Source organism: Palaemon carinicauda, chromosome 43 (assembly GCF_036898095.1).
Source record: "Palaemon carinicauda isolate YSFRI2023 chromosome 43, ASM3689809v2, whole genome shotgun sequence".
Taxonomy (NCBI): domain Eukaryota; kingdom Metazoa; phylum Arthropoda; class Malacostraca; order Decapoda; family Palaemonidae; genus Palaemon; species Palaemon carinicauda.
This window is the reverse complement of record NC_090767.1, coordinates 53104095-53117625: the sequence shown is the minus strand read 5'-3', so window position 1 is coordinate 53117625 and position 13531 is coordinate 53104095. Positions and strand designations below refer to the sequence as shown.

Genomic DNA, 13531 nt, shown 5'->3' with positions numbered 1-13531 from the left:
AATGTCAACTGTCGTCCCTTAATAGGAGAATGATTTCAATGACAGGCATCAGAGTATTCGCATCAATTTCGGTTGTAGGGTAGCATTGTTATTACTACCTAACACATTTCAACTACTCCTGATTGGTGATGCACCCTCTCACCTGTCTGGCCAGGGAAGTAGCACATCTAAGCCCTGTTTGTTCCGTAACCGAAATACAAACCACGCTATTTAAATAGGGTATTACTTTCGGCGTAGCCGAAATGACGAGCCATTAGAATTTTAACGAGGGTTTACTACCCCCTCGCTAGTTAGCGTGGGGGTAGGGGAGGGGTAGCTAGCTATCCCTCCCCCCCCTCACACACCGGTGACTAGCTCACTTTGCTTTTGGCTCGGGTGATGAACAGACGTGTCTGCTCCCACTCTCGCTTGACAGCCTTTGATCTTTTTTTTTTTGCTTTTTCTTTGCAGTTGTGTGTTTGGAAGTTGGCCTCTACTATGGTTCTCCTGCGCGCCCGCGCGCACCATCTCCTGCACGCCATCGCTCCCATGCACGCCCACACACCCACGAGCCTGCTCGCCATAGATCGCCTGCGCGCCCGCGCGCACCCTCACCTGTGCGCAGTCGCTCACCTGCGCGCTATCGCTCACCTGCGCGCTATCGCTCTCCTGTGCGCCATCGCTCTCCTGTGCGCCATCGCTCTCCTGCGCGCCATCGCTCGCCTGCGCGCCATCGCTCGCCTGCGCGCCATCGCTTGCCTGCGCGCCATCGCTTGCCTGCGCGCCATCGCTCGCCTGCGCATCAGCCCTCGCCCTCGCCCACGCGCGCCCTCGCCCGCACGCCCGTGCCTTCATCTCCGCGCGCACACATGTGCGCGAACCTGGGATTATTCCATCGCGCGAGCCCCAGCGCGATTCCCACCGGGTTTTGCAGCGCGAGCCCCCAAGCAGGACTTCAGGAACGAGAGAAGCCAGGTCGTTGTCTTCACGTCCCCCCCCCCCCCGCAAGCGCAGATCAGCGCGCTCGCGGGAGGAGGGGAGGTCTTAAGATAGGTCCAGGCACCAATCTTCTTCCCTTTCTTTTCAGGCAGGGCCTATGGTATCTACTCCGAAGGATCGCCCGATCCCCTTCCCTCCAGAGAGAGTCTTTGACACTGCGTCTGTCAGTAAGCAGCCATGGTTTAGGTCCCTTATCAGAGCTGTCGTCCAGGCTGTCAAGCCTGCCTTCTCTGAGTTGGGCCTCAAACCAAGGGCAGCTCCGACCCCACTGAAGAGGAAGAGAGGAGTAGAGGTCGTGGTGACTTCTCCCAGTGTCAAGCTGGCTCCTAAGAAATCCGTAAGGAAGACTCCTTCCCCCCCTCAGACTTTCTCTTTTTCGTCCTCGGGAGTCTACCGAGGCGAGGCCTTCTCCTTCCTATCGCACCAATGAGAGAAACCCCACCTCGAGCAGGAGAATCGTCTCGTGTTGGGGCGGAGAAGAGCCCTCAGACTTCGTTATTGGACTCCTTTATCCTTCTTAGGAGGGAACCGAAGGACTCTTAAGACCATCCCTAAGTCTTCTTCCAGGATTCGACTGGAGCCAACGAGACCCGCGGAGAACGTCCACGTGTCCCCCCAAGTAGAGCCTTTGGAGACGGGAGACTTTGCTGCCAGTCCTCCAGGGGGGAGAGCAGCAGGAGTCAGACATGCCTTCTGGCAGGTCTTGACCCTGATGAGGCCGGGTTCCCAGACCCCGAGATTCCTCCTCGTGAGGGCAAGGACACGGTCGTGGATCGAGTCTTTGGCACTCAGAAACCCGCTAAGGCCAGTGCGGCTTTGTCCTGGTCCCAAGGGATGAAGAGTGCCAGGGATAAGGTTGAGGGCCAGCTCTCCGAGCTCGCCTCCTCCAGCCGTTCCACTGCTGGCAACAAGCTCCTCCCGCCTCCTCGTGTCCACCAGAGGAGGTATTTTGAGATCATTGAGGAGTCTTGCTTAGCTCTTCCTTTGCACCACTCTGTGGAAGAGCTTACCAAGGGAGTCCCTCTTGAGAGACACTCTAGCCGGCAAGTGGCTTTCTCGGCGACAGAGATCCTAAGCCAGGAGAAGGTCGCGAAGTGTGCCATGCAGGCTACTTTGTGGCTGGACGTCTGGTTGGGGTCTCTTGACATCCTGCTGCGATCCGAGGATCTGTCCAAGGAGAGCACCAGGAAGGCCCTGGAGACCTTCCTCCTTTTGGGCACCCGCACCATCGAGTTTCTGGCCCACCAAGTCTCGAACTTGTGGGCCAATTCGATCTTGAAACGACGTGATGCGGTGGCAGAAAGGTTCCATTCGAAGGTCCCGGCCGTCGAAGTCAGCAGGCTCAGACATTCTTCCCTTTTAGGAAAGAGTCTGTTTGAGCCCAAAGATGTGGAACAGGCAACTGAGAGGTGGAGGAAATCCAATCAGGACTCTCTCCTCCAAAGGGCTTTCACAACGAAGCCCTACAAATCTCCAGCACCTCCTCCAAAGGGCTCTCACAACAAAGCCCTACAAACCTCCAGCACCTAAACAACCTCGCCCGTCCAAGACGACGAAACCGGCAGTGGCAGCAAAGACGACGGTGTCCAAACAGCAGCCCTTTCCTGTCAAAGACAACAAAGGCAAAAAGTCCTCCAGGGGAGGCAAGAATCCTAGAGGGAGTGGCCGAGGCCGCAAACGCTACGATTGGCAGTCCCCCTCCATGTCCACCAGTGGGGGGATGCCTACAAAGTTGCGCAATCAGGTGGCAGCAACTCGGGGCCGATTCCTGGACGATTTCCGTAATCGGTCAGGGATATCGTGTCCCGTTCACAACATCTCTACCTCCCCTGACAGTGAATCCAGTGTCGAGCTCCTACGCCATGGGATCGGTAAAGGGGCTAGCCCTACGGGCAGAAGTCGAGACCATGTTAAAGAAGGATGCTCTCCAAGAGGTCGTCGACGGTTCCCCAGGCTTCTTTAGTCGACTCTTTCTTGTAAAGAAGGCGTCTGGAGGCTGGAGACCAGTCATCGACCTCTCAGCTCTGAATAGGCTTGTCAAACAAACATCGTTCAGCATGGAGACGGCAGACACGGTCAGACTTGCAGTGAAACCACAAGGCTTCATGTGTACACTGGATCTGAAGGACGCGTACTTCCAGATCCCAATCCATCCGTCTTCAAGGAAGTACTTAAGATTCAGCCTAGACAACAAGATCTACCAGTTCAAGGTGCTGTGTTTTGGTCTCTCCACAGCACCTCAAGTTTTCACCAGTGTTCACCCTGATCTCTTCGTGGGCACACAGGATCGGCATCCATCTCCTCCGCTATCTGGACGACTGGCTGATCCTGGCAGACTCGGAGTCGACCTTTCTTCGACACCGGGACAAGCTTCTGGGACTTTGCCAAGATCTAGGGATCATGGTAAATCTCAAGAAGTCTTCTCTGCTTCCTTCTCAAAGACTGGTATATCTAGGCATGATCATAAACACCAATCTCCACAAAGCCTTCCCATCAGACAACAGGATAGCAAGGCTGAGGAGGGTCGCGAATCCTTTCCTCAGACGAGAAGAGCTCCCAGCCCAATCGTGGTTACGTCTCCTCGGTCACCTCTCATCCCTGGCCCGTCTAGTTCCCAATGGTCGCCTCAGAATGAGATCTCTCTAGTGGCTACTCAAGTCCCGGTGGAATTAGGGTCTCGATTCCCTGGACATCATGATCCCTATGGGTCCTGCAGAACAGACGGACTTTCAGTGGTGGTTGGCAGACAAAAACCTACGAAGGGGAGTGGATCTTCTCGTCCTCCCCCCGGATTTGATGCTGTTTTCGGACGCCTCAAAGAAGGGGTGGGAGGCCCATGTTCTGAATGACAGGACCTCATGCCTGTGGTGAGAATCAGAAAAGTGCCTCCATATAAATCTGCTAGGAATGAATGCCGTATTCCTGGCCCTTCAACAGTTCCAACAATACCTGGCGGGTCACTCTTTGGTGGTGATGGGCGACAACACCACAGCTTACATCAACAAGCAAGGAGGTACCTTTTCAAAGCAGCTATCCCATCTCGCAGTAGAGATACTGAGATGGACCGAAGTCCACTCGATTCCACTTTCAGCTTGCTTCATTCCAGGCAAGAGGAATGTGCTCGCCGACAGTCTGAGCAGAGCGTCTCAGATAGTGAGTACTGAGTGGTCTTTGGATCCTCAAGTAGCCAACAAAGTCCTGACTTTGTGGGGTTCCCCGACTGTGGATCTGTTCGCTACAGCGCTGAACTTCAAGCTCCCGCTGTACTGCTCCCCAGTCCCGGATCCCAAGGCACTCTGGCAAGATGCCTTCCAACAACGGTGGGACAACATTAACGTGTACGCCTTTCCCCCGTTCTGTCTGATGAGGAAGGTGCTCAACAAGACCAGAAAATCGGTCAATATCTCAATGACCCGTATAGCTCCGCTATGGCATCATGTGGAATGGTTTCCAGACCTTCTGCAACTCCTAACGGAACTTCCGTGAGAACTCCCTCCAAGACACGAGCTACTCAATCAACCACACGCCAACATCTTTCACAAAGCCGTAGCTTCGCTTCGACTTCACGCCTGGAGACTATCCAGCATCTCCTCACTGAGAGAGGATTTTCGCAGCAAGTTGCGAACAGGATGTCTGGACACCTGCGAAAGTCATCCGCAGGGGTCTACCAGGCAAAGTGGCGAGTTTTCTGTGATTGGTGTCGTGGATGGGGTATCTCTCCACTCGATGCCACTATTCCAGCAATAGCGGAGTTCTTCGTGTATTTGCGAGAAGAAATGCGTCTTTCAGTCTCGGCAGTGAAAGGCTATTGCTCAGCTTTTAGTCTAGCCATCAGGCTCAAAGGAGTGGACATTTCTTCTTCGCTGGAACTTTCCCTACTCATACGAAGTTATGAACTTACCTGCCCTCAGTCGGAAGTGAGACCTCCTCCATGGAACGTGGTTCGAGTTCTCAGGTCTCTTAAGAGACCTCCCTACGAACCATTACGCCAGGCTTCAGATCGCCATCTAACTTGGAAGACGGTGTTCCTACTAGCTTTGGCCTCGGCCAAGCGAGTCAGCGAACTTAATTGTCTCTTGTATGACATCGCCCATTCAAGGGGTTGGGGGGAGGTAACGTTCAGATTCGTCGCTGAGTTTGTTGCTAAGACTCAGAATCCAGGAGTGCCAGACCCTCGGTTCGACTCTTTCCGGATTTCGAGTCTTCGTTCTGTAACAGGTGACCCAGACCATCTCCTACTGTGCCCAGTAAGGAGTTTGAGGCTATATCTCAAAAGAACGGCTGCAGTTCGTCCCCAGGTGCAGGCATTGTTTGTGAGCACTGGGAGAACAAAGAGGAGGGTCACCAAGAATACCATCCCGGTATGGATTCGTAGGGTAATCCATCTGTCCCTGAATCCTGACCCTCCTCCGTCACGTCGCCCTAGAGCACATGATGTTAGGGGCATCACTACGTCCCTGGCATTCAAGAAGAACTTTTCAGTGACGCAGGTTCTACAAGCGGGGGTGTGGAAGCGTCATACGATCTTCACAGCCTACTACCTGCAAGACGTGACCCACAGGAGGCTCGATACGTTCTTTATCGACCCTGTGGTGGCTGCACAACAGCTGGTTTAAAACCTCAGGCTCCTTAATGGACAAGTAGCAGAAGGTTGAGGGCATTGTTACCCGGTCTTAGTCTGTATGAATGAAAAGGTTTGTCTAGCCCTTATTCTTTTCTTCATCCTCCCCTCTCTTGGGGAAAGCAGCATCCTGGGTTCTCTGTACAGCTGACCTCAAACCACTGCAGGTAAACCATGTTTCTTTGTGTTCCTAGTATTAAGTTAATACTGTCACGTCCCCATACCCTGACGAGGTGGTATTGGTAGCTGGTCGAAAGATTTTGACGAGTTTAACATTTATACTTATTTATGGGAGAGATTGCATCCATGTTATAACGTTCATGGAATGTTTACATTAATGTTATATAGTACATGAACTAATATTTATTGGGATATATTTTACGGTATGGATGAATATTGAAGTTACCCTTTCAATTATTGATCATATTTTGAACACTTCATTTGGAAGTGTGAGGAATTTTGTTCCGTTTCCTTTTATAAGGTTTTCGTATTGGCAAAGGATTCTGATTCTGGAAGACATCCGTTGTTCCCGTTGAAACCATCATCATCATCAAAGAGCCTCGGTTAGATTTTGCCAGTCGTCTATCTGGACTTAGTAAATCAATACTTCTCCATTCATTGTCTCCCACTTCATGCTTCATAGTCCTCAGCCATGTAGACCTGGGTCTTCCAACTCTTCTAGTGCCTTGTGGAGCCCAATTTAAAGGTTTGGTGAACTAATCTCTCTTGGTGAGTGCGAAGAGCGTGCCCAAACCATCTCCATCTACCCCTCACCATGATCTCATCCACATATGGTACTCAAGTAATTTCTCTTATAGTTTCATTTCTAATCCTGTCCTGCCATTTAACTCCTAATATTCTTCTTAGGGTTTTGTTCTCAAATCTACAAAATCTGTTGGATATTTTCTCATTGTCGTATCATGACTCACGTCCATACAGTAACACTGATCTCACTGAAACGAGATATAAAAAAACTCGCAGGAATAAATGATGTTGAAGAAGGTTTTGTACGGTTTTTGGAATATCCTTGTTGGCTTGAAGTCTCAGATTGTATATATGATGCTTAGTTTATTTCCTCTGCTGAAAAGCTGTTTTGAATTCAGTTTCATAAAGAATCATGGTTTAAAGGTTGTCATGAATGTCACAGCAAAGGGACAGTGACAATGACATAAACTGACCATATATACTTACTGGTATGATCAGCATCCAAGTCCCTTCACCAACAAACTAGGACCATGGAGGAATAGTCAGTGGCTGCTTATGCCTGAGCAGGTAGTCCTGTAGGCTCCCCCAAACTCCCCACCCTAACCTCACAAGGATGGTGACATTAACAGGCACTACAAGAAACTATTAAGCCTGAGTAGGTCTTGAACCTCCCTCCAACAGAATGCCAGGCAGACTTTTTCAATAGGAAGTTAGAAGGATCATTTAGGAAACTGCCGTGGTTAAATACGATTTGGATTTTCATATTGCACTTGAGTTCTGTCATGAAAATCTTGGTAAGCAATTTAGGTTTTCACTTTAGAAATGTCCTTTGATCTGGAAATATTTTTAGTTTTCTCTTTGGACGAAGGACTTGAAGGGTACTTGTCATCTTTCATCCTTTCATAATGTTATAATTCAATAGTTAAAATTAATTCTTTTCATCCTGAGGATTTTACAAGCTTGTATTTTCCGAGCTAGTCAGGATTACTTGTCCCCTCTTGAAGGATTTCATTTTTTCCTCCATTCATATACAGTATTTGTGTAGGATTTATTCAATGCAGGTCTCGATACCTTGACCCAAAATAGTCTTGATTTGTCCAAATGATTTGTTGATATTCTTCCGTCTGTTCTAAGGATTTATCTGTACCTTCGGTAAATCTGTTATGGATTCAACTCGAAATATGAATGTTCTTTGCATTGTTAAACCAGACTCTTTACGTATCATTTCTTAGGATCTAAAGGAGTAATCACGTTTTACTATGAGTGACTAAAATCTACCCGGAAGACGACAAAGCTGTATGCCATCCTCTTTGCCCTTTCTAGGCACATCTTATGAAGATACTTGAAATGTGGGTCCTCATATGTGAAAGCTCCTCCGTAAACCTTGATTTTAAAAGGTTCTGGTCAAATGCTCTCCGTAGACGAAAGCTCCTCCGTAAACCTTGATTTTAAAAGGTTCTGGTCAAATGCTCTCCGTAGACGAAAGCTCCTCCGTAAACCTTGATTTTAAAAGGTTCTGGTCAAATGCTCTCCGTAGACGAAAGCTCCTCCGTAAACCTTGATTTTAAAAGGTTCTGGTCAAATGCTCTCCGTAGACTTTATGATGTTGCATTCAACAGCTGATTTTTATATGAATGTTTGTTTAGGTGCTTCTTTCAACTGCTGCTTTTTCTAGATATTTTTTTTTTTTTGAGTTCTACTTTTCCTCATCCGTTTTAGATGTTTAGATGAAAACATTTGAGGAATACTGCTTTGATCAGTCTTCTATTATACTCTCTTTTGCTCTTGAAGGAAAGAAAGAGTATTTTTTGTTTTTCGATATTCTGATACAGGAATATTCTTTCAGTGTAACTTGAGATGTAATCTTAGCTCAAATGCATTTGATTACTGTACTTTCTGCACTTCTTACTAGAGAATATCTTTCCAGTAATTTTCATTTCATTTGATTTATGATTTCATTATTGAAAGTCCTATCAGCTTGACTTCACCATCATATATTATCACAACAAATTTGTATCCACAGCACAGTGGCCTGATTGCGTTCGTAGAGGTCCAAATTTGTACAGGTTGGCCCCTGTTCACACCCACGAAATGTGTGGTCCATTATCTGGATGGGATGCCCAGATAGGCACTTGGCTGAGGGGGTGAGGTCCCACTTATGAAAATTGTCTCCAGGTTTTTCAACTGTAGCTTTTGCTTCATTAGGAGTAACCCACAGGGCCTCTGGATGGCCTCACCAGGTAGTCTCAGCTGTTTGTTTGTTTCTCTCCAGTGTTCTAGGCAGTAAGCTGCTGACTCCATTGGGTCAAGGCTAGTGGTGGTTATGGAGCTCTTGCAAGATGTCAGTCTTTGTCCAACCACCCGGTGATCATAGAGCGTGTGCTTTTCATCATTCTCTTGTTTATATTTTGGGTCTTTTCAGTGTTTGGTGGTGCAATGCCTGCCCATGTATAGAGTACTTGAAGGGCTGTTGGTCTTAAGGCAACATACTTGATTGAGTCCATTATCAACTTTTATGGGAATGACATCGACCTTTCCCAGACTTGTGTGCAGCTTTTGGCGTTGGATTAGTCGAGTGCCAGAGCTGTTTTTTGTCTTGAGGTTTGAGCGTTTTTTCCACAATATAAAGAGGTTATATCTGGCATTTATCTTCACCTTTACTTTCCTTACATGCTCCCTAAAAGATGGCGTTCGGTTTAATGTAACGCCTAAATATTGTAGCAGGGAAGCTATCCATTCCATACGTTCAACTCCCCTTTCGCCCGGTAGCAGGAAAGCAAATGCCTGTGTTTTAGGAAGTTTCACTTGTAGTATTCATTAAGCATCGAATAATTTGCTCTCATTGGTAGTAAATGAATCTAACTGTCATTGGATGGCTAAGCACAGATCACCTGCATATGTAAATTACAGATGTATCTAAACTTGACCCCAGGAACGTCGGCCTTCATCTTTGGCTATCAAGTAAGATGCCGTAGTCATTTTCATTGTCTGCAGTACTATGCAAAGTTAGGTGAATATTATATTGAGTTTACCTTACTCATAAAAGAACTAGATTCCATTGTGCCTTTAGAAAATTATAATTTTAATATTTCTGTGAACAGCTATTGATACAATGAGTCTGGATCCAAATGTCTTTTGAGGTCTGTAGCGTTGGTCTTTGCTTTTTTGAATGCTTAAGCAATCTATAGATTTTTACCTCTGTCCCTCCTGTTGTCCAATGGAAATGCTGTAACCTTTTCTTGTTTGTTGATCCCATCACCCATTATTGAGATTCGCTCTGTTTTGACCCTTGTAGTATTTGACCAAGGAATTTTCATCGACAAACTTATTCCATTGTGCCTCTACAAAATCGTAATACCTGTATTAATATTTTTGGGCTCAAGCCATGTCGTCCTGATGGAAGGTTCCTTCAGTAGCTTCCTTTGGATATATATAACTACTAAGATATTCCCAGAGAATTAAAGTAAAGGTTTTCACAGAATTCTAACTACTGGAGCGAGTATTCTAAGGGTTAACCCTTTAGAATATCGTATATCAACAGGGGACACATGCATTAACACGTCACATGGCCATCTGCACCCCACCTAGCGTTTACGCTTCGAGGGGGAGATGTGGCAAGTTTACAAAATCATAATACCTGTATTAATATGTTTATGAACAGCTATTGATACAATCTGTGTTGATCTGTATTTGTTTTGAGTTCTGTAGCTGTGGTCTTTGCTTATTTTTGTGCTCAAGAAGGCTGTCGATTTTTTTTGCCTCTATGTCTCATATCCGTTGTGTTTTCTCCTGTTGATTTCTGTGTATATCATTAGGTTTACCCTCCCTTTGTGTAAGGAAATTGCTGCAGCTCTCAACTTTAATTGTGTTTGTTGGCACCATTAGCCAATTTCAGAATTGGGATTCTTTGTGTTTTGACTCGTACAGTATTTGACCAAGGAATTTACATGGACATTTTGACTGTGCTCAGTGTACGAATGTCATTTTCTATTGTTTTTTATTTACAAATCTGTATTTACTTTGTAAATAACTGTATTTTGCGTAAACTTGAGATGGATTTTTATGTCCTTGATAGTCGCCATTTTCTCAGGGGAGTCAATTTCTCCGTGTGCAGCTTAGAATTGCTAACTTTTGTCATTTTGGGGCAAAATTAGTTGAAGTCCCCTTCTCTGTCATACAACTTAACCCTTCTACCCCCAATGGACCTGCTGGTACGTTTCACAAAACTTATCCCTTTACCCACATGGACGTACTGGTACGTCCTTGCAAAAAACGGCTATTTACATTGCATATTTTTAATAACTACGAGAAACTTCAGGCATTTTCCAAAAGAATGAGACCAACCTGACCTATCTATGACCAAAATTAAGGCTGTTAGAGCAATTTGAAAAAAATAAATTGCAAAATGTGCTTGAGAAAGAAAACGCCTGAGGGTAAAAGGGATAAAGTCTTGCTAATCATCCCAGACATATGAAGTGGATATATGTCTCCGATCTGTATAAGGTGTTTATAAGTGCAAGATGGAGTAGGACATTATCCCTGTCGCAGTGGAGTTTTTGGATCACAGCAGTGTGAAGGTGTCTCTGGAAGAGGTAATGAGCTGTTCATTGTATCCAGTTTCCTTAAAACTTTATTGGAAGCAAGCTATGACTGCCAACTCAATGGGAATGTCCCTGGTTATAGGATGTGGTTGAAGGGATTTTGCCTTCCGTTTATGACCGCAATTTTGCTTTCTTCTGATTACAAACGTTAGATTAGAGGGTATGTTGTATAATCTCCCGTTTGGGTTGGTTTTGTTGCCAGTCACCATTCGGTTGTGACTAGGATTCCTTTGATGTCGTAAGTCCTGCGTACTTTAGTTTTTCTACTTCAGTGTTAAGTCTTTACATTCTAAATACGTGTCTTTGTATGCTGGGTTTCCGAGACATTTTGAATTGACCCATTTGCCTCAAACATTGATTATTTCATCATTCCTGTGTTGGGCATATGTTTAACCATTAGGCCGGGAGCACACTAGCGACTCTGTGGCGCCACAAAGCCACAGCATCGTGTGGATGTGGTCTCCCATAGGTTTTCATTGTTTTCAAAGCCACGCCACGCCTGTGGCGGGGATGAGCGACAGAGAGCCACAGTCGCTTGCCACAGTCGCCAGTTTGCGCGGCAAAACTTGAAAACAATGGAAACCTATGGGAGACCACATCCCCACCACACGATGCTGTGGCTTTGTGGCGCCACAGAGTCGCTAGTGTGCTCCCGGCCTTATTCTGGCAATTAGTCTTTAAAAAAGGCTCAGTTTTCACCCAAGACACTGTTGGTTAGTTGCCTATAAGGAAGAAAGAAAAACCAGCACAAAGATAAAGTGGAGAAATCCTTAGGATAACAGCCTTGCATCTTTATGACTTTTAGGGAAAAACTCCTGTTGTTTCCTAAGGTTTAAGTGTAGGCCATTGCTATGTGGAGCTATTCTTGTGGACTCGGAATTTTCTATAGTGCTTGACTTTCCAGTTGGGTAACTTTAGTACATTATTTCAGTGTAATCTTTCTTGGTTAGAAAATTATCTACCCGAGTTTTGGAAACTTTTAAGTCTTCAAGTTGATTGTCACTGGTCTCAAACTTAGTGCCAAGTGATAGACTCGGTTTGTTTTTTATCAGTGATTTGTGGGATGTTCTTCTCATAGCTTTGATGTTTCAGTGACTTTATGGTCTCACGGCAAATCCAAGGTGGTTGAACTTGCGAATTTTAAGTCATTTGTATTTTTCCTAACAGTACTTACCTCAAACTACTTTCTTAGGAGAGTCTGGGAATCACCTTAATCATCGACCAAGAATTTTGCGTAGTTCCCCCTCTCTCCGCTACCTCGCAGGGGCGCTCCGGGGCGGAAGGATACTCGCCCTGGGGCGACCCTGGGTCAGCGCGTAGGGTCTCGCTTGTTAGTCAGTAAGCGTTTAAGTCCTCCTCGAACTCCTGTAAGATACTCGGGGTAGGATGGGAGGGCCATAACCTGAAAGTAGTTCGAGGTAAGTACTGTTAGGAAAAATACAAATTACTTAAAATTTGTGATTTGTTCCAACACGGAGTACTTACCTCGAACTACTTTCTTAGGAGACTTACACTTTAGGAGGAGGGAGTGGCTTACAGTTCGGAATATTCAAGACTTCCTGGGGTACGTGACCTAGATAGGAGGCTATGTCTGGAACGCCCAGGGATGTGCCTCAACGTCCCATTCTCTCATGTGAATCCAAGGTGGTTGAACTTGCGAATCACACAAATGCGATATTGTTTTATTATTGTAGCTCAGGATTTGTTGACATGGAATGAGATTGGATTATCCAGGTACATTTAACCTCAATTTAACCCTTTTACCCCCAAAGGACGTACTGGTACGTTTCACAAAACCCATCCCTTTACCCCCATGGACGTACTGGTACGTCCTTGCAAAAAAATGCTTTAAAAATTTATTTGTTCATATTTTTGATAATTTTCTTGAAAAAATTCAGGCATTTTCCAAGAGAATGAGACCAACCTGACCTCTCTATGACAAAAATTAAGGCTGTTAGAGCAATTTTAAAAAAAATATACTACAAAATATGCTGGGAAAAAAATAACCCCCTGGGGGTTAAGGGTTGAAAATTTCCAAATACCCCGGGGGTAAAAGGGTTAACCTCAATTTAAGAAAGATGTTTGCGTTATATTTTCAACTTTGTATGAATATAATCAGAGCCTCTGGAGGAAAATTGAGAGTAGCTACATTTTCTCTTAGTTTGCTGGAAAGGAAATGACTCTGAACGTTTCCTTTAGTTGCATGGGTTAGATAGGGAACCCATCCCTGTTTATTTTTGGCATAATGATTTCACATTGATTAATCTGTTATTGGACTTTGCTGAAACAATTTCTTTGGTTATCACAGTATCATTATGGGTCTTGAGAAATTCTCAGTTTAATTCGCAACAGATGTGTTGGAGAAGTTTCGTTTGTTTTTGTTGTCGGTGTATCAGGATGCATTTGGGACAGAATTTAGGTTGGCAAAATACAGTACCTTAAAATGGAAATAATTTTATAAGATGTGCAGTCATACCGTAAATTATGTTTTAAGGACAACCTGGTACAGTTATTGGAATCTGATCAACGCAAGTGCTGGGGAGGAATGAGGGGTAGTTTGTAGAGCTACGGCCAAGCGTCCTAATTTGCTTATTATCGCTCCGACTTATCTTGTACTGTATAGGAT

At 45.6% G+C, this 13531-nt stretch overlaps 1 long non-coding RNA gene across 1 annotated transcript in view; it reads left to right on the top strand.

Moving 5' to 3' along the window:
• Nucleotides 1–13531, top strand: part of LOC137633387 (uncharacterized) — a 60952-nt gene that overhangs the window by 1855 nt on the left and 45566 nt on the right. The window lies entirely within an intron of this gene.